We start from the raw sequence: 18,515 nt of genomic DNA, 5'->3' as shown, positions 1-18,515 counted from the left end.
ACTCATCCCCTTCCCTAACGCGAATCAGGTTATATGCGCTCCTAAGGTCCAGTTTCGTAAAGATGGTAGCACCGGAAACCTGTTTGAGGGCCGACGTGATAAGAGGCAAGGGGTGCGGGTACTTCACAGTAATGGCATTTAGCCCCCGATAATCAATACAGGGGCGCAAACCCCCGTCCTTTTTCTCAACAAAGAAAAAGCCAGCGGAAGCTGGAGAGGTAGACGGCCGGATGAATCCGGCTTCTAGTGCCTCCGTTATATAAGCCTCCATTGCCTGATGTTCAGGTTGAGAAAGAGGGTATACCCGCCCCCTAGGGGGTGTAGTGCCCGAAAAAAGATCTATAGCACAATCCCAAGGTCTATGAGGAGGCAGTTCTGCAGCCTTGTGTTTGCTAAACACCGCCACTAGATCTGCATACTCCCTTGGAAGCTGCAGGGGCAGATCTGCATTAGGGCTCTCTATGGATGTGGAGTTACAAGACGTCTCCAGGTGTTTGGGACACTGCTGTCCCCAAGACAGCAGTTTCCCCTCACTCCAAGAGATAATAGGGTCATGGGTGCATAACCATGGGTATCCCAAAATAATGGGGTTATCAGGGGACTTAATCAGATAGAACCATATCTGTTCCTTATGGAGTGGCCCTACCTGCATAGTAACGGGCTCTGTGCGCTGCTCTACACGCCCCGACCCGATTGGAGCGCCATCAATAGCTTTAACAGCCAGGGGTTTTGGGCATCGGGCACAGGGCAAGCCCCAGGACGCGGCCATATCATGATCCATGAAATTCCCTGCAGCGCCACTGTCTACCATAGCTTTCGTCTGCTGCTGCTGGAAACCCCAGGATACTGTAACTGGTAATGTCAACAGGGAGGTATGGAGAGATACATCACTCACCAGTAAGTCGGTCCGTTGGGATCCACGGGGTGGCCGCACTGGGCAGGAAACCTGAACGTGATCCGCAGCTCCACAGTAAAAGCACAAGCGTTGCAGAAAACGGCGCCTCCTTTCCTCCTCTGTCACACGCCCGTTACTGAGTCGTATTATTCCCTGTCTGACGCACTGTTCTTCGAGCCCTGCACAGCTGACAAGGTTGCGTGCTTGAGCCGGCTCACTGTCCACAGGGCTGTAGGGCACCTGCTGCCCTGGCGGCGTCGGGGTCCGGCTGGAACCGGAGTTGCTCCGGTAATCCGGCGAGAACTCCTGAGAGAGTGGTCTTGACAATCGGGGGCTGGATGTCTTCTCCACTGGAGACCAGGAACGCACCTGAAAACTCTTGGTGCTGGGGAAGAACTGTCTCTCTGTCTTTCTGTCTGGGCTAGGGGGTGACTCAGGAGAGTAGGGCCCTGGGAACAGAGAGGCTGGACTGGAGATTGAGTATTCTGTGTAATTCTGGTTCTCACCTCTGCTACCTTGCAAAGCCTCCTGGAAGGGAACGGACAGCTGCTCAGTAGCGCTGATCCCATTGGTCTGCACAGGGCTCGTGGGCTCCGCGCGAGGACCCGAGGAAGCATAAAGACGATCAAAAAGACATGTCCGCCAATCATCATGCGTTTGCGAACTGGTCGGATCGGCGCCCCGCCCACCGTGACTGAGGAGTCGTGTCAACCGCTCCAACTGATCTGTGAGGCGGCTAGCGGCGTTTGTGCAAACCAGGAGTTGTTCTTGGTTCGCCTCTGTCAGATCCGCCAGCTCACGCCATTCCGCTGAAGTCATACTAGCGGGCGGATTCTTCTGTAGCGTCCGGACGGGAGTCCGACACGGACGCGCGTTGCTATTACGTCCAAACACAGACGAAATATATAATGACTTCACGTGCAGTGTGAGGTTAGACGTGTACGGTGAGTATTGTAAGACACTCGGTGGAAGTGAAACAAGAAACACGAGACCAGGAAACACACACGGTGTTGGAACTACGGTGAACAGTGAAACGCTAATCTGTGAGTCTGACCGCAACCCTGAGACGTGACGAAATACCGGACAGGAACGATGGACCAGGACTGAAGAACAAGAGGCAGGAACTGACGGGACGGGCACTCGGGACTGGAACAGGCACACCTAGGAAACAAACTGAGGGAACAAGAGACTACCAATCGCCAACGAAGCACAAGAGAACTGCTGATTAAGAATCCGCGACTAGTTCTGCTCCGCTGGCTCCTTTTATACCTCCATGTCCTACGAGACTGTGAGGTGATAGGTAAGCGTTAGCTAGCGGCACTGAGTGGCGCCGCCTCTGACCAGGAGGGGCAGTGACCCCGTGGGATGTGACATATTGAATGTCAGCCACATCTATCAAACACCAGTGCGGTCAATCGATGACCACGTGTAGACAGATAGTTCTTGTTATGGGCTGATAAAAACATGGACAAAGACATGCAGGGAGCTGACAACTGACAGCAGCATAAACAATTCATATGATTTTTTTGAATGAGGGGGTGCAGTGGCGCAGTGGGTTGGACCATGGTCCTGTTCTCTGGTGGGTCTGGGGTTCGAGTCCTGCTTGGGGTGCCTTGCAATGGACTGGTGTCCTGTCCTGGGTGCGTCCCCTCCCCCTCCAGCCTTACGCCCTGTGTTGCCGGGTAGGCTCCAGTTTCCTGCGACCCCGTACGGGACAAGCGGTTCTGAAAGTGTGTGTGTGTGTGTGTGTGTGTGTGTGTGTGTGTGTGTGTGTGTCTGTGTGAGAGACTGTTTTGACTACCGTACAACAAGTTGCTTACGTAGACAACTGCTTTCAGTGTCCTATCCCATTTACCCTGTTGTCTTACCCATGGAAAAGAATGTAAAACAAATAGCTGTGCCATTTGCCTAGACAACAGTGTCAGTAATGAACAAGTACTTAGAACAAATAACACAGCTGTTTGAATTGAATAAAAAAAAGGTAGCATTAGCAATGGACGAAAGGGAAGAAAGGCTGCACTTACCTTTACTAAGAAGCACAGATTACAGATAAATTGGGGAAAATCAGTATCTGGAGATCAGTTGTGACATATAGCTGAAGCTAGCTTGTCTAATGAATTGGAATTGGAATAATTTGAATGGTAGACTGTTTTTTGCTTGTTTGTATAGCCTTTTGGCAAAGAAATCACTGACTCCATGGAACGGTGAATTTAGCAAATGCTGGTTTTGTGTATTTGTGTTGCAACCCCAGGGGTGGAATCCCTGATGTCCACAAGTTGCATTGCGTTACATCAGTCTAACTGCATCAACACACTTTTCCCCAACTGACCATTTGACCAGTTCCTAGCCCTATAAAAAGGCTGAAGTCACACCCTGGTTTGTGGATTATTGCTTTACTATGACCTCCCTAGTGATGTGGCTTCATTGACCTGTTTCTTGAGTTCTCTTCCAAGTTCTGTACTCTTGTCCCATCTGTGCTCATCCTTCGTAATTCTGTCCCAACCCTGTATTCCAACTCCTTTTACGCTTTGTCTGTGTCTTTGCTTCATGCGTGTAAACCCATTTCACTTACTGTCAAAACACTCTGTGTCTTTGTTCTGTGTTCATTGTTACCCTTACACTTTATTTCCTAACTTGCACTGTGCACTTGTATGTACACTCTGCTACTGAGATCATTGCACCCTCCGTTTGTGTTTGGATGTTACAGTAAAACACGTCTGTGCTCATTTTATGTCTGAATGTTACAACGTGATATGATCAATCTAAAATAAAGTACCTGTGATGCAAAGACTGTGACAAAAGAATATCGTGTGGCAGTGCACAAAATGGGCACTCAACAGGATGGGCAAGGGAGCAAGCTGACAGCAACACGGTGTGAAGCCAGGAACTGCAGGGACAATAGAGAAGGAACACCCTGAACCAGGAATATGGCAAGTGAAAAGTGAGCAGGGGACTTAGCAGTCAGTGAGGAGAACAGCGGGGAAAAGAGAGTGGCATGGAGAGGGCAGCATCAGTACTGACAGCAGTATGTGGAGGGAGAAAGGAAAATGGGGAAATGTACATTTACATTTACATTTATTCACTTAGCAGACGCTTTTCTATAAAGTGACTTACAATGGATACTGTGTAGTGTTACTAGCCCACACACCTTATTCACCAAGGTGACTGAAATGACAGGGAGGCTCACTTCACCCATGAATGGAGCTACCTCAAAAGGTGGAACAGAAGGAAACCTGCAAGAATTAGGTGGCGTAGCTCAGTGGTGCAGATGCACGCAGTAGCATCAACGAGTGATATTTTCCAGAAAGCGTAAGAAGGGAGGGAGTCTAGAGGGGGTCTGGGGAAAAGTTGCACAGTTGCATGCAGCAGCATATTGTATACAAGGGGAGCTGGTCCAAATGGAGAAGAGTGGAGGGAGAGGTGAGAGTCTGGGCACAGACCAGAATGAGGGCTGTAGGGTTCAGTCACATGGACGCACACAACAACATCTGTACATGGAGCCACCACAAAGAAAAAAGGAAACTGCCAAACAGCACAAGCACCATAAATCAGTTCAGTTAGAGTTATCCATCCATCCATCTGTTTTCTTGCCCACTTGTCCTTCTAGGGTTCGTGGTGACAACAGGGAGGCCCAGCCGCCCCTGTCCCCTGCAACTTCCTCCAGCTCCGTTCCCAGGCCAACTGTGAGATATAATCCCACTACATGGGGGCCTCGTCCCAGTTGGCCGTGTCTGGCATACCTCCAAAGGGAGGCGCCCAAGGGGGCATTCTTATCAGATGCCCAAACCACCTCAACTGGCTCCTCTAAATGTGGAGGACTAGTGGCTCTACTCTGAGTCCCTCCCAGATGTCCGAACTCTTTACCCTGTCATGGAAAGTGAGTCCCAGCACCCTGCGGAGAAAATTCATTTCAGCCGCTTGTATCCACGACCTTATTCTTTTGGTCATTACCCAGAGTTCATGACCACAGGTGAGGGTAGGGATGTAGATTGACCACTAAATAGAAAACTTTACCTTATGGCTCAGCTCCCCCTTCACCAATACAGTACAGTACAGTTACTGCAGTACTGCTGCCACTGCTCCCAGTCCGCAGCCGATCTCACGCTCCCTTTTCCCCTCACTTGTGAACAAGACCACAAGATACTTATACTCCTCCACCTGGGGCAAATTCTCTCTCCTTACCTGGAGGGGGCATGCCATCCTTTTCTGTGAGAGAATCATGGACTCAGACTTGGAGGTGCTGATCCTCATCCCAAACACTTCACACTTGGCTGCAAACTGTTCAAGTGTGTGTTGGAGGCAACCATGTGACGGTGCCAAAAGGACAACATTATCTGCAAAAAAACAGAAACATCACCTTCCGACTCCCACATAGAATGCCCTCCTGACCTCGACTGCGCCTTGATATACTGTCTGTGAAAACCACAAACAGGTCCACTGTTCCACAGCCAAGATGGAATCTGCATTGTTCTTCGGGGTTCAGCTATCGACTGGAGCCTCCTTTCCAGCACCCTGGCACAGACTTTTCCGGGGAGGCTGAGAAGTGTGATACCCCAATAGTTGGCACACACTCTCCGGTCCCCTTTCTTAAAGATAGGGACCACCACCAGAGTCTGTCAATCCAAAGGCACTGTCCTCAAGGTCCATGCAACATTGTAGAGGCGTGTCAACCATGACAGCCTTACAACATCCAGGGCCTTAAGCGGTTCTGGGCGAATCTCATCCACTCCTGGTGCTTTGCCCTCGTGGAGCTTACCAACTATCTCAGTGAATTTCACCAGAGAAATGGACTCTGATAGCCCGGAAGCCTGTAAGGGAGGCATTTCTCTCTGGTTTAAGAGTTCCTCAAAGTGCTCCTTCCACCTCCCGACAATATCCTCATTACAGGCCAGAGTTTCTCCACCCCTGCTGAGCACAGCTTGAGCGAAACTCCTCCTACCCCTCCTGAGCTGCCAGATGGTTCTCCAGAACCTCTTTGAGGCCGATCGATAGTTATTTTCCATAGCCTTTCCAAACTCTTCTCATGCTCTGGATTTTGCTTCTGCATCCGCAGCCGCTGCTGCCTTTTTTTGCCTACCAGTACCTGTCTGCTGAGTCAGGAGTCCCCAGAGCCAACCAGGCTCTAAAGGCCTCCTTCTTCAGCTTGACGGCTTTCCTCGCCACCGGTGTCCACCAGCAGGTTCTTGGGTTGCCGCCATGACTGGCACCAACAAGCTTTTGTCCACAGCTGTGCCTGGCTGCTTTCACAACAGAGATTTTGAACAGGGCCCATTCAGACTCCATGTCCCTACCTCCTCCAGGACATGGGAAAAGCTCTCCCAGAGGTGTGAGTTAAAATCATTCTGGACAGGGTCGTCCGACAGTCGTTTCCAGCACACCCTCACTAAACGCTTGGGTCTACCGGGTCTGTCCATCAGTTTTCCCTGCCATCTGAACCAATTCACCACCAGATAATGATCAGTTGACAGCTCAGCACTTCTCTTTACCCAAGTTTCCAGAACACGTGGCCTCAAGTCAGATGAAACAACTATGAAGTCGATCATTGACTTTTGACCCAAGGAGCTCTGGTACCAAGTACACTTACGAGCATCCTTGTGTTCGAACATGGTGTTTGTTATACACAAACCATGACTAGCACAGAAGTCCAATAACATTTCACCATTCGAGTTTAGATCAGGCAAGCTGTTCTTCCCAATCACCCTCCTCCAGATTTTCCAGTCATTGCCAACGTGAGCGTTGAAGTCCCCCAGCAGGACTATAGAGTCTGTAGGTGGGGCCCCGTCCAGAATCCCACCCACCCTCTCCAAGAAGGCTGAATACTCTGAACTGTTGTTTAGTGCATAAGCACGCACAACAGTCAAAGTTTTCCTCTCTGTGACCTTAAGCCGCATTGAGGCGATCCTCTCATCCACCGGGATAAACTCCAATTGTATGGCAGCCAGCCAGGGGCTTGTGAGTATCCCCACACCCACCCGGCACCTATCACCACATGCAACTCCTAAGTAGGAGAGAGACCACCCCTATCTAGGAGTTTGGTTCCAGAGTCAACACTGTGAGTGGAGGTGAGCCCAACTATATCTAGTTGGTATCTCTCAACCTCCTGCACCAGTTCCTGCTCCTTCCCCCCGTGAGATTACATTCCACGTGCCAAGTGCTAGTTTCTGTCCTGAGGGGCAGCAACGCCACGCGCCACCCTGCCCGCTCTTGCCGCCTCAAAAGCATCGCACCAGACTTCCATGTTGGACCTTACGGGTGGTGGGCCCACATGGTCCCCCATGTTGCCTCTTCAGGCTGAGCCCAGCCGAGTTACGTGGGCTGCCCGGCCACCAGGCGTTCGCCTAGGAACACTACCCCCAGGCCTGGCTACAGGGGTAGGTCCTGGTGACCCTATTGCAGGCCAGGTAAACGTTCTCCTGTTTAGTTTTTTCATGGGGGTTTTTGGATCATGTTAGTCTGGATTTTCACTCCAGACCTGTTTGACTTGGGAGACCCTACCAGTAGCATACTGCTCCCGACGATATAGCTCGGGAGATCCCTAGATCACACAAGTCCTTCCAGCATACCAAGGCCCCGATCCAGGAAGGGTAGAGTTATTTATTTAACAATTTTTTAATCCAGTTAAGAAGTCATTCATTTTCAGAAACAACTCTTCTCAACATGCTTCCATGATACATCACATATAGAAGAGGAATGCATGAGCTGCTAGAAGAAACGAGCAAAATAAACACACCATGATGTTTGCCAATGTACTGCTCATGAATAGAGCTCTCGAGTCCAAGTAGCAGTGAATGCCTACAAAACCTGAGCCTTGGATTAACTTGCTGCAGTTGGTGAGCAACCTTAGGTGACAGAAAGTATGGAGAATGGGCAAACTATGGGTTTGTGGAAACAAGGCATGTGGGAGCGTGAAGGTAAGTGGGACTTTATATATATGTACATTGTACATAATAACCAGTTGGGCGTGATCAAGGGTTTGCAGTACTCTACTAATAGTCTACTTCCATCCCGAAATTTTATTTTTACAAAACTCCAAAAAACAGATGCATTATCTGATGACAAAAGAGCCCTTGCTACTTGGTAGAGTCACACACACACATTTTCAGAACCGCTTGTCCCATACGGGGTCGCGGGGAACCAGAGCCTACCCGGCAACACAGGGCGTAAGGCCGGAGGGGGAGGGGACACACCCAGGACAGGACACCAGTCCGTCACAAGGCACCCCAAGTGGGACTCGAACCCCAAACCCACCGGAGAGCAGGACTGTGGTCCAACCCAGTGCGCCACCACTTGGTAGAGTCTTACATTCAAAAACAGATTAATTTGGCATTATGTATTTACAATGCTTCCGAAGAGTATTAACATGTACAAACATGCCCACAGTGGTGGGAACAAAGGGAATACACTCAGTTTGGTACATTTTGGCCACACCCCAGTTTATATTGACATTACACACACACACACACACACACACACACATTTTCAGAACCGCTTGTCCCATACAGGGTCACAGGGAACCGGAGCCTACCCGGCAACACAGGGCGTAAGGCCGGAGGGGGAGGGGACACACCCAGGACGGGACACCAGTCCGTTGCAAGGCACCCCAAGCGGGACTCAAACCCCAGACCCACCGGTGAGCAGGACTGTGGTCCAACCCACTGCACCACACCCCACTATTGACATTACATTTATTTTCATCCATTTAGCAGACACTTTTCTTCAAAGCAACGTATATCTCAGTGGAAAAATACAAAGTGTGTTACATCAAGGGGTGTGGTGGTGCAGTGGGTTGAACCACGGTCCTGCTCTCGGGTGGGTCTGGGGTTTGAGTCCTGCTTGGGGTGCCTTGCGATGGACTGGTGCCCCGTCCTGGTTGTGTCTCCTACCCCTCTGGCCTTATGCCCTGTGTTGCTGGGTTAGGCTCTGGTTCCCTGCAACCCCATATGGGACAAGCGGTTCAGAAAATGTGTGTGTTACATCAATGTTGCTGCTGTGCTCATGAACTCCATAACAAGAGTTCAGTGGTACTAGCTGCTGTCATTGCTGCCAATGTGTTACTGACTGCTCTAGCAGTTTGTTGTAAAATCCAGAGAAGCATTTCTGAGCAGCCCTTTAGGATGTTTCATGACAACTGAAAATGTGGGTTAACTTCTGGAAGCAAATGCCAGTGGAACTGGCAGGACTGGGAGCTTGCTGCATTTTTTCAAGCCACGAAGAAGAATAGACCAGCAAGGGGTAATAATAAGACATTTTGACCAAATAAAAAGCTGTCTGTGCTTTGACACTTCACATGGTGTCTTTCCCTTAGTGTAACTGCTGATTCAATATTCCTCAAAATGTTTAGATTATCAGTTGAGCTATATGCAGATATTAGGGGATACTGTGAACACACTGTATATACCATTGGTATGAGCATTCAATCCTGTCCAGCTCCGCTCTGCCTGGAAATACTGAGAAGGTAGCAACCTGTACAGTGATGGGATAGGAAAATGTAGGTAAAGTGCATGTGGAGGCGAGGGTTTCCCCCTCTCAGATTGCCCCCAAAAATGGTCAGGAGTGGTATGGAGCAGGAGCTGGACTCTGCTGCTGAAGGTGTCCCCACAGCCAGAAAGTAAAGCCGACAGAAGAACAAACAAAAGTCTCAGCTTCCCTCCAAAGATGTGGCTCTTAAGGGGACCATCAGTCCTTCCAAGGGCTTTTAGATTGAGCATGTCTCTGTAGAGGCTCCACTGGGTCCACCTCAAAAACAATCACAACAGTCAACAAACGAGGAACACGTCCACCAGTAACATGACCGCAGCCACTTTGGATAAAGTCCTCTAAAAACCCTATTTGATTTTGGAATCCCAGTGACAAAATTACCAGAAGACCCCATGCCAAAATCAAAACAAAGGCATGTTATGAATTCAGAGGAAACCCCTCCATCACCTTCTGCTAATTCTGGGATTTTGCTGCGGTGTTAATCCATGGGAGGGGAGGAGGCCTGTTAAAGGTAAACACAGCTTCTCTTGCAGGTTTTCACACATTTGAGGCACTTGAAAGTGAACATTGTTCTTTCAAGTTCACGCTTTCAAATGCAAGACAAATGTCTTTTTTATCTGTTTACACACAGCACAAGCTGTAAATGCATTAGCAGCACTTTACATTTTAATATATTGTCATCTTGCATTTTTTGTAGGGATTCATCTGGCTAGGGGTAAAAACACAAAAGGAAAAAGGGGCATGTCACAACAGTCTTGTTTGACAGGGGTACAGCAGGTAATGGAGAGGACAAAACAAGTTTATGGGTTAATAAAACTCACATTAGCTCTGCCATGAGGTTTCACCCACAGAGAATTACAGCACCATGTTGATTTATAAAAGTCTTTCATGGGAAGCTGGGCTTAAAAGAAGTGACGTCAACGGGTTTATGGTTTCAATAAAACAGGCTGTCTTTTCTCCCAACACAATGTCCACAACCCTGGCAGCTGTCTGAGTTGGACTTAGCAGGCAGGGTGGACAGGGAAAAAGAGGCATTTCTCAGAAAGAGCAGCAGTGTGCAGGGAAAGTGAGTGGTCCTGTGGCTGTTGGGGGGCTTAGGAGTTCCAGCTAGGCTTTGAAACAGGGTTATAAGCTTGGAATTACCAGGCATGATGACAAATACACTGCATCATTCCTGAGGACAATGGTGAGGAAAATAATGTCAAAATTACTAACCAACAGCAGTACAACACACTACACCGGGACCCCTTCTGGGACCTTTACTGGCAACCTTCAGGTTACCTTCACCTCAACAATGCCAGTTGTAACTTGTTTGGTGAAGTGTTCTCTGTACACTTTTTCTGCTAAACTCAGGTTAAAAATGAGCATTTCTTGACAATTTTTACAACTAACGAACAACCAGCATATTAGTGTAAACTGGATTGTAAAGTTTCGCATAATTATACCCATGAAATATTGACACAATAGAGTTTTTGACCTCTTGAAGAAGAAAAAACAAATAAAAAAAATCATTGCTACAGAAATTTTTTTCACAGAGCTTTTCATACATTTTTTTTTCCATACATTTTACGTTATAATTCTGTGGTTTCTACCATAATTTACTGCAGCCACTCAACAGAAGGCTCAGTGTGCCCTATATGGTCTCCCTTAAGGTATTTTCTCCACTATTACAGCGGATATTATTGTTTTGTCCTTTTAGCCTGTTTCAGGACTCAATATTTACCAAAATGGCCACAGTCAACACAGTTAACATTTAGTTAAAAACTCCCTCCGTGCTATCAGAATCTTACCTTATTATTTTTCCATTACCAGTACTTTGTCTGCACTACTATGAACCCTGACAGCCAGTCTTTGGTCTGGACATAAAAACAAGTTGAAAATCTAAACTAGAAGACTCACGGGCCTCTTGAGCCCAGTAAGGAAAATGAAGAAGACATAATGGGGCCTGTTCTGGTATTTTCCAAGCTGAAAGACAGCCGACACCAGGCCCAGCCCAGCTCAGGACCTTGGCAATGTGCCACAAGAACGTACACTTGCACAGCAATCAAAATTCAGCCCTTGATCCATTTCACTTTAAGTCTGAGGGTCACATTAATCCCTATCTCTCTGCAGCACTGGCAAACCATAATCCAAATCCTTAACCTACCTAAGGTATCTCCATAAGCCTAATTCTTCACTAAGGCCTATGTATTGTGGCTAAGGCTTCCTGTGTTGGAACTGAAGCTTTTCTATAAATGATAAAAAGCAGACAATGCATATCCATTGTCAGCGTAAGAAGATTTGCCTTTCTGTGTCGTTATCTGAATACCTGACAAGGAGCTTAATTCACTTTGGATGGCAAACAGCTGAAAACAAACAGCCATCTGATTAAATTTTCAACTCGCAGTATAATTTACTTGCTGACTCCTTTCGTCTTCTCCGAGAAGAAGGAGGGGGGGAAACACCAAAGTTGGGTGACAGTTTGGAAGACGAGAAAGCAGCATGAGTTCTTTCACTCCGTTCCAACTTGAACAGCTTGCCGGCAAGCCGATTCTCCTCCATTTACATTTGTCATCAGGAAATTCAAGCAACATAAAAGCAATATGTTACTTACCTATAATCCCACATTTACATAATGTGCCTCTTGTTGTGCACAGCCATAATATTTTGCATTCCCTTATGGCATACAGACGAAGCGGAGAACATGTAGATCTTCATTATCCACCGCTCTATTCGTCCGAGGAACTTCACAATGGGCACTTGTTCAGACTGATGTCAGTATGGGAGTAGAGGAGCTGTCACACACAGAAACACACTGCTGATGACAGTTACAGAACTGCAGCACTTTCCCGCTCCATAGGCTTGAGGCTCCATTTACATTTACCTGACTCTGTTCTCAAAAGCAACTTACACTTATTTATCCATCAGTCCAGCTGTGTCATTTTTACTGGAGCAGTTCAGCATAAATACTTGATTCAAAGGTACTACCACAGTAGATGGGACTCAAACCTGCGAGCAGGAGATCCAAAGGCAGCAGCTTGAAGCACTATGTCCCCAGCTGGACTAACTAAAGAATTGGACTCCATGTCTCTGCTGGTCCTTGTAGCCCAGTTGTTTACTGTGCTCTGACCAGCCCAGACCTTTGCTTCACCTGTCAGCTTTGACATTTCCACCCATGAAAATCCTCAGGCTGAGTTTCTGCCATAGCCCACAATACTGTATTTTATCCTTCTCCTATTTGTTACATACGCTTTCTCTCCTTAGACTATTTAGCCAAGCGCTGTACTCCACATGGAGTAACACGTGAGCCACGATGCACAGTCAGCAAAAACGTGACAATTCTGATACACTGATCAAATTTACAGCCATCTGAAGGACACTGGTAAACACCTCAGAACACTTCCAAATGCTTGTTAGTAGCTGCTGGTCTTTTCCACTCTAAGTTGTAGCAAAAAGGCAGGAAGAAACATTGCAAAGTCACTCACTCACTCATCACTCCCAAAATGACAGGGTTTCATATTGCAAACTTATGGCCCCACCTGCTGGCCAGAGGAAGCAGGAGAGGCCACCGTGTGGGATGTGTGACATGTTGAGACACGCCCAGGGAGTTCTGCTGAACTCTTCCATCTTCTGCACACTGCCAGTGAATCCCTGTCCAGCATCCTGAAGACTGTGCACAAGGTGTTCATAAACAGCTTCCAGTGTACGGCACGTGGAAGGAGACGAAGTGGATTCAGTCACTTGTTTTAAAGGCGCTATGATTTTATCTGAGCTCCTAAAGCAAAATTACTCCAGAATGGTCATGCCTGAACTGGAGCTGCAGCGCTCACAAAAAGAGCACTGATAAGGAGCTTTGCTGGTTGCTGATGGGGATGGAAAGGAACAGCCGTGAAAATTACTGTACTACTGAAACAATACATGTATGGCGCAGGAATATGGAGTCTGCTTGTTTTCTCCGTGTCTGTGTGGGTTTCCTCTGGGCACTCTGGTTTCCTCTCACAGTCCAAAGACATGCTGTTCAGGTTCACCCATAGTGTGTGAGTGACAGAGGGAGTGTGTTCCACTGATGTATAGATGAGTGACCCATTGTAAGTAGTGTATCTAGCAGTGTAAGTCACCTTGGTAAATAAGGTGTGTGTGAGCTGATAACATTGGAAGTCGCTTTGGAGAAAAGCGTCTGCTAAGTAAATAAATGTAAATGACGCAGTCACGGCTAGAACGGTACTTCAGGCTTCACACACCTGGCATTTATGACACAAAACACTATACACAAGACATGCACAGTGAGCACAAACCTGAAGTGATAAAAAGAAATATTTAGTAATATTTAACAACACACAAATCAGGACTTGTATGAACATTCCGAGGAACACCAAACCAAAAGTGCTCTGAATTTAAAAGCCTTGTCCTATTCCTCATTATTTAATACATATTCACATATTGCTTCCATTTATACTGTTTTGTCCACGGCCCCCCCAACACAAACACATTTACTCCAGAATTAGTATGTTCTAAAACATCAAAACTCTCCATTACAGATGAGACTAAACATGAATCTGTTTTCATTTAGCCTCAAGTCAGTCTCATACCTTCTTTCACATTATTATGACATTTATAAATCACAGCAGGCTGGAAGAGTCCTCCTGTACACTCAGTGACTCAGTGTTCATACAGCAATCGGCCATGTGGCATCTCGGGAACGTGGAGAACACATTGCGGTGATCTTTGTTTTTGTAACAAAAGCAGGGAAAACCAGGCTAATACTGTATACTGTGCACTGATATTATGCTAAACATCACATCACAAAGACTTCACACACATTTCTTGCATTTAAAGGGGCCAGTGCCAGGCTTGGGGGCAAGGGCTTTCTTGTGTCTGTGGGCTTTTTGACTGTCAGGCTTGAAACAGGTCCAGAGCCAGAGACTAATGTGGGCACTGCAGATTGTGTGTGGTTGAGGGGTGAGTGACACCCTGCCTCCCAGCAGCTCTGCCTGCACGTCTGAGAAGTCCTTCTGTTCATCAAGTCTTTGTCCCATGACACCTTGAGCGTCTGACAGGCCTGAGCTCATAAACAGACCTCGCTTCTCCTTCCAGCCCTTTTCAATTCACTCTTCTCGCCTCTTTGATTGCCCCCACCCCCACACTCCCTTCCCCCCCGCGTGTGTCTGACCATCAGAGGTCCTCCAATGGTCTGGCCGAACATCCCAGCTCCATCAGCTGGGGCCACTTAAACAGGCAATGCTGACAGCTTGAGTGATGGAGATTACCTTTGTAACGGAGCAGGAGAAGAAAGGATGTTTGCAGCTCATTGTGGTTCCACGCTCATGCGGCACCTCTTTTTACACAGAAGCACTGAGAGTGCACACAAAAAGTGTGGAGCTGAACACTGGTAGGGCATTGTTTGTGTACGCATCTCAAACTCTGAAGCAGACATTTGGACAGTGAGTCCACAGTCAGACAGTTTGCTCCCTGTTAGTGGTTCAAGTGTTCATGGTCTATTTGTCAAGGAAGAATTTTGAACAGTGGAGACTCAGAATCAGTGGTCGCTGTGCACTACACTGGGCTGGCACCCTCTCTGGGCCCTTGTGCACAGCAATTCACACTCAGGTCAGCCTGATGTGCGTATTTGTCTCACACTGAAGATGAGGAGGACGGTCTCAAATGTACTCTACACTTTGACCTTAGCCAAAACATTGAGAAGCGATGGTCTCGAACACACACACACGGTGAACAGAGCCTTTTCATGAGAAAGAGCTTATTAAACCAAGCCGCATGTTGGTCGTCAGGAATGTGCCGGAAATTCCTCTGTGCCTGAGCATGGTCGTGCATGCGGTAAGAAATGAATGACAAATAACAGTGATGGAATGTCAAAAAGGCGCGGGTCTTTATGGTCTCATGCAGGGAGGGGTTGATAACGGTGTCTTTTTTGTGTGTTTCTCATTTCCTGGTATGACCTAATCCCATGTCTTTGATGCTGCAATGCACTCTGGGAGATGTTTTTCCAAGGAGGGCGGAGACAGTTGGCTGAGGGAGGAGCTAGTGGGCTGCGACTGTGATTACTGTTGAATTCGCTCTAGTTCACATGCGGCACCCCTGCTGAGGGAGAACGCTGTCGGACTGGAGAGAATTTACTTTGTCTCAGCATGGCAGTTGGGGGAAGGGGGGATTTATCAACGAGCTCCAGGACATCCAAAGACAAGAGAATAACCAACAAGGGCAGAACCATAGGGAGGTGGGGGATGGGGGTTGTCACCCAGATGGTGCTGCTGACAGAGGAGGGCCAAGGAGAGATGGACCACTGGGACACATACCTCCTCCCACCACTAAGAACCTGACTGGAGAGCAGCACTGGAACTGGACAAGAACTCAAAGGTCTTTCCAGACAACTGTCCCTCAATGGGAAAAGTTCCCTTCTTAAAACGTTCAAAGGAACACACTCCAGTTTGGAGGTTGGGTTTGCACACAGCGATGGACAAACAGAGCACGTCCACATGTATGTTTGAGCTGCCATCAGTGCAGGCATGAAAAGCAAGCCGGAGTGATGGATCTGCACTGCTCCCGCCCGCTCTCTTCTCCCAGAGATGATTCATCTACTGCCAGGCCTGCTTTACTAGCAGCCTCATGGCTTCAGGATGAGAAACAACCAATGGGAAGATGGGCACTTGCTGAAGACAGCATTAGCGTTCTGGCATCCACTGTAACTGCTCCCAAGCCCTCATTCCTGCTGCTCTGGACCAAGTTCACAAAGTTACCTTTATACCCCCCAGTATTGTTCTACACGTCAATGTGGCCGGTCATTACATGGAGGAATTCCATCCCATATCCATGTAAAGTGTCCAGAGTCAAATGCCACAAACACACTACAGTCGAGCGCATCTTAAGATATAAACTTCGTGTCCTTTGTGTTGAGGTACCAACTGAAATGCATTCTTAGCATCTCCGGAGACACGTGTGGCACAGATACGAAACCTTTGCGTGTTTCCTTCCTTGATAATAGAAGACATAGAATGGTTCGCACTTACATTGACAATTATTCATCCAGCAAACGCTTTTCTCCAAAGTGACGTACATCTGAGAAAACAATACAACAGTGCATGGGACCAACAGAAGGAGAGATATGGATGCAGACACGTGATTCTTGAATACAGTCAATTTGTCCCATACCCTAGTATAAACCTGTGTACATTACACCAGTAGCTGAATGCAGAGTTTTTGTTTTATTAAACATAACGTAATTTTTTATTGAGCACATTGGAGATCGTATAAGAAGTGAGTCCAGTTCGCAGCTGAACGCAGGGGCACAACCCTACAAAAGGCAGACGGTGTAAAACTGACAGCACGGGGCAGGTACCTATACAGGAGAGTTAACCAAGGAAGGTTATCGCTGTAACAAGCAAAGGATTGTCAACTGCAGCACGACAGCAAGATACAACAAACGAGAGCAGAAGAGTCTCGCTCCCTGGCTGCTAAGGTGACACTTCCACTCAAACAAACATTGGTGGCATTTCGGGCATCAACATGCAATAGGAACACAAAAAAATAAGAGCGTTCAACTCGTGATAGTGGATCCAATTTCGAGAACAGTCGCTGGGGATCCCACTGTTAAGAGTGGGAATGAATCAGGTGTCTAGTGGGGAAGCTGGGAAATGGAGGCTCAATCCCCATTTATACAACCTGCTTCAGTAAGGACTTGAAATATTAATATGCCCTCTTTCGCTGCCTTTTGGATCCATTTGGCACCCCATCCCAGCAGTGACACTGCCGCCCCCACTGGGACTTGGTTCCAAAACCACACGTGTACTTATCTGTAAATAGCTGGTGCTGTGCATGTGCTGGGGGAACATTGCAGTGCTGAGGGTCTTTCTTGGGAACCCCCGAGGATACCTATTTATGTCAGTGGTGCACCAATCCGCTGCTTGCCCGTTTCCCAGGAGACAATGGGGCCTTTTACTGAGCGCCACAATGAGCATCTGCCTCTGAACAATGGGGTCAGTTTGCTGCAGCCCCCCAGCTTCTCTACCCAGAATTCCAGAGGCCCGAATCAAGGGGCATCCTGGGCCAGCAGCCTGGCTGTTCCAGATACCTCAAATGCTAAGTGGTGATATCTGGGGGGTCCAAATATCATCCTCTCTTTGGCAGTAAACCCCTCCGTACTGCGGCAACACTCAGACAAGTCATTATTTCGAGCAGAATGGCAGAGATGCTGTTCCCATTGCCATTATGTCTATAAACAAGTCGTGTCAAGGAGCTCACATAAAAGGCTTTGATTGCTGCGGTGCAGCAGCTGAATCAGAAGGGACAGCGGTGTTCTTACACCGTCCTTGAAATGTCCTCTGCACTCTGTAAACTCTGGTTTGTTTTTGACAGGGAATGAGATGCTCCTGCGAGGTTGTGCTGGGTTTGTCGTGATGTACAGACGCACAGCAGTGTCATTCAGACCCCAGTAAAGAGGGAAAGGAGAAGAAGCCTGGAAATGGAATGGGCAAAAGTACATCAATAGACAGAACAGAAATACCCATTGGTTTTGCTGTGCGTGGTGGAGTGCATGTCAATAAACGCAGCTTTTTGAAAGCAGTTTGCAACCTTTTTTGAAAAAGACGGGATGCCTACATGTTCCTCAAGCACTTTTACATTTCAGAGGCACATCTGTGGATGACAAATAATACAGACGCTCAGAAATAAAGACCCAGCAATAATATACAAAATGTTCAGGTTGGACACAGTGCTGCAGATGAGAGAATGTTCTTTACAGGTTCACTCATTCGTTGTTCTTGTCTTCAAATGCTGCCAAAATGGTGAGCTTTCAGTCACAGCTGAATAGAAACGGTTCGATGCAAAGGCGCCTAAGTGTGCGACACTCTCCGTTCCCTCCCATAGGAGTGAATAACAGGCCCTTCTAAGGGCACAGACGCGAAGCAGGGTGTCACATGTGGTAAATGGCTTTTTTCCACATTGATTGAAACACCATGTGGAATTACTGTGAAGCCCTTGAAATGAGCTCCAGTCCCCATTTGTTTGACATTAGCTGGTTTATTTAGTCTTGGAGCTCAGCGTTCGGGGTGAGTTTGAAACAGGCTCTGCTGCAAAGATAATTTGGGTGACACAAGCAAATTAAAAACAAATGGGCCCATGCTGGAATGACAAATGTACAGTAAGCGGAAAA

The sequence above is a fragment of the Scleropages formosus genome, chromosome 3, assembly GCF_900964775.1.
Source record: "Scleropages formosus chromosome 3, fSclFor1.1, whole genome shotgun sequence".
Lineage (NCBI taxonomy): Eukaryota > Metazoa > Chordata > Actinopteri > Osteoglossiformes > Osteoglossidae > Scleropages > Scleropages formosus.
This window is presented reverse-complemented; position numbering follows the sequence as displayed.